Below are 3,029 nucleotides of genomic sequence, written 5' to 3'. Positions count from 1 at the left end.
GTGTCTGAGTCTTAAGTTGGTGTGTGAACACCAAACTTAGTCTCCTACTTACTCCTCTGCTCTTTGAATCCTTGAATTCTCCTTGGAATGAAGTTGCTGCTAAGGATTTTAAGCATTTCTGTGATTGCTTAGAATGGTTGTTCCTTTCATATAATTCAAAGGTTGTTGTGTTCAGTTGATCTGTATGGTGGAACACCAAACTTAGAGTCACACATTCCCCTTTGAATTATTGATCCACGAATTCATTGTTTGGTGTGAAACACCAAACTTAATTCTTTGCAATGCACAGAAACTACTTCACCTTTTTATTGAAACAAATAAAAGAAACAGCAAAGGAGTATTACCTCAGGTTGGGTTGCCTCCCAACAAGCGCTTCTTTAACGTCATTAGCTTGACGGTTGTCCCTTGTTAGGGTGGATTGTAGTGCTTGATGTCCTCTCCTCTCACTATGAAAACGTCCCCATTTGATTCCTTCATGATTTCCAAATGTTCCATAGAAAGAACTTTCCTGATTGTGAACACTTGAGGGAGCTGGGAAGGAATGGTTTTGAGGCCAGGTGGGATTGGCAGATAATGACTTGATATCACTTTATCTCCCGGAGAGAAACCTTCAGTGGGAATTTTCTTGTTTCTCCACCCTCTTGGCAATTTCTTTACAATTCTTCCCTCTCTCTTGAGGATTTCTTCATTGACCCTTATGCCAGGAGGATCCTTCTGAGCTGTTTCTATTGATTCTTGTGGCTTTAACTCTTGCAATTCTTGTTTGCCTTCCAAGGACTATTTCAGAGTTTCAGCTGCTGGGTTGCTTTCCTCCAAACACAGATGGCTACTATCATCCTTAGGCTTTTCAGGTTCTGGTTCAGGCTCAGATGCAGGTTTGAAAACATGGAAAATGAGCTGTTCATCATGTATTCTCAAAATTAGCTCTCCTTGTTCTACATCTATGAGCGCTCTAGTAGTGGCTAGAAATGGCCTTCCCAGAATGATAGGGTGTAGGTAGCTTTCCTCCATGTCCAAAACGACAAAGTCTGTGGGGAAGAAATAATTTCCCACTTTCACTAGCACATTCTCAACTACCCCTTCAGCTTGCTTCTGAGTTTTGTCAGCTAGTTGTATAATTACATCAGTGGATCTCACCTCATTCAGTTGTAGCCTCTTCATAAGAGTCAGAGGCATCACATTTATGCTAGCTCCTAGATCACAGAATCCTCTGTCAATTTTTGTTTCCCCTATGATGCAGGGGATATGAAAACTTCCTGGGTCTGTTTTCTTAGAGACTATGTCCTTCTTGATGAGTGCACTGCATTCTTTGTTCATTATTACAGTTTGTCCTCCCTTCAAAACTCTTTTCTTGCTCAGCAATTCCTTCAAATACTTGATATGTGTAGGCATCTGCTGGAGAATCTCAAGAAAGGGAATATTGATATGGAGAGACTTAAATGTCTCTAAAAACCTTGAATATGTTTTCCCTTTTTCACCTCCTCCTAACCTCTGAGGAAATGGTGCTTTTGGTTGGTATGTTTCCAGCATGCCTTTATTTTGCAGTTCCTTGGCTTGCTCAGTTTCACTTTCCTGCTTAGCTTCTTCCACACCTTCCTTCAAGATTTCTGGCTCCTGTTCTGAGAGTCTGATTCCTTCTTCTTCTGAGACTTCCTTCAATATGGTGATGGCCTTGCATTCTTCCCATCTCACTCCCTTTTGTTCCCCTTTAGGATTTTTTTCTGTGTCACTAGGGAACACTGCAGTTGACTTGGGGGCCTGTTGAGATAGCTCTCCTACTCGAGACTCCATCCTCTTGAGTTTTTCACCATGGTTCCTTAAGGTAGATCTCACATCATCCCTAAAGCTTTTCAACTCACTTATGTCCTGACCCATGTTTGCAAGCATTCCTTCTATCCTGTTTAATTGATCTTGAAATTGTTGGTTCGGATTAGGTTGGGCAGGTTGATTATTTTGGCCATGATATGGTGGTTGGGAGTAAGTGTTTTGTGTGGCTTGGTATGATCTTTGGTTGGAGTTTTGGTATGTGGAATTGTTATGTTGGTTGGGGTTGTAAGGTTTGTGGTTTTGTGGTTGGGTTTGCTGGTTTCCCCACCCAAAGTTTGGGTGGTTTTTCCAGCCTGGGTTGTAAGTGTTGGAATGTGGATCATATGGTTGCCTTTGTTGATTTCCCACATAGTTGGCCTCTTCCCAATCACCTCCTTCAGTGCTTACCTCCTCTTGATCTTGTGTGTATTGCAGCCACTTGATTTGTTTCTAATTTCCTAGTGAGCTCTGCTAGTTGCTTGGCAAACACCTTGTTTTGGGCTAGAATTGTATCAACATGGTTCAGCTCCATGACTCCCTTAGTGTTGTGTCTCTCTGAAGCATAGTAGTACTCATTCTCAGCCACTATCTCAATCACTTCAATGGCTTCTTCCATAGTCTTTTTCCTGTTCAATGAACCTCCTGATGAATGGTCTACAGCCTTCCTTGATTCATAAGAAAGTCCATCATAGAAAATATGCAATTGCACCCAGTCATGGAACATGTCTGGTGGGCATTTCCTTGTCAAATCCTTGAACCTCTCCCATGCCTCGTAGAGAGTTTCACCATCTTGTTGTCTAAAAGTCTGAACCTCAGATCGAAGCCTATTGACCTTTTGTGGGGGGTAGAAACGTGCCAGAAACTTGCTTTCCACCTCATCCCAGGTTGTTAGGCTCCCCCTTGGGAATGATTCCAGCCACTTAGCTGCCTTGTCCCTAAGTGAAAATGGGAACAAGAGCAGTTTATAGGCATCTTTCTGGACTCCATTGGACTTCACAGTGTCGCAAATTCTCAGGAATTTTGTGAGATGTTGGTTTGGATCTTCATTAGCACTCCCACCAAATGAACAATGATTCTCCACCAGTGATATTAGCTGTGGTTTGAGTTCAAAATTGTTGGCCTGAATGGGTGGTTTCTGAATGCTGCTACCACAATTCCCAGAGGTTGGGTTTATGTATGAACCAAGAACCCTCCTCTCGGGAATGGCATTGTTTCCATCAGCT

At 42.4% G+C, this 3,029-nt stretch overlaps 1 non-coding gene across 1 annotated transcript; it reads left to right on the top strand.

Moving 5' to 3' along the window:
* Window positions 1–2,528: 2,528 nt before the first annotated feature.
* LOC130983591 (small nucleolar RNA R71) lies at window positions 2,529–2,632 on the top strand. The gene has a single exon (XR_009087574.1). It is a non-coding gene; the product is annotated as a small nucleolar RNA R71 (small nucleolar RNA).
* The last annotated feature ends 397 nt before the right edge of the window (window positions 2,633–3,029 follow it).

Source organism: Arachis stenosperma, chromosome 5, assembly GCF_014773155.1.
Source record: "Arachis stenosperma cultivar V10309 chromosome 5, arast.V10309.gnm1.PFL2, whole genome shotgun sequence".
Taxonomy (NCBI): domain Eukaryota; kingdom Viridiplantae; phylum Streptophyta; class Magnoliopsida; order Fabales; family Fabaceae; genus Arachis; species Arachis stenosperma.
This window is presented reverse-complemented; position numbering and strand designations above follow the sequence as displayed.